Source organism: Diachasma alloeum, unplaced genomic scaffold, assembly GCF_001412515.2.
Source record: "Diachasma alloeum isolate Michigan unplaced genomic scaffold, Dall2.0 Dall_scaffold_00445, whole genome shotgun sequence".
NCBI classification, from domain to species: domain Eukaryota; kingdom Metazoa; phylum Arthropoda; class Insecta; order Hymenoptera; family Braconidae; genus Diachasma; species Diachasma alloeum.
In genome coordinates, this window is record NW_021680584.1 from 190,787 (window position 1) to 191,017 (window position 231).

Here is a 231-nt window from a genome sequence, read left to right on the forward strand (position 1 = left end):
CTTTTTTAGGCAGCTGCATTTCTGAAATGCAATGAGCAAGCAATGTTAAAATTAAGTCATTTTGTAAAAAATTTCTAGTGACATGATCCTGAAAATCAAAGGAATGTCTTGAAAACAGGAATGATGTCTGTAGGTTTCAGTAATATTTTCGCGGAAATTCCGGGAACTTATTGGGAATTTTTATAGCGTTGCCGTAATACGGAAATTTCAAGGAATTTCGTCATTGCAAAT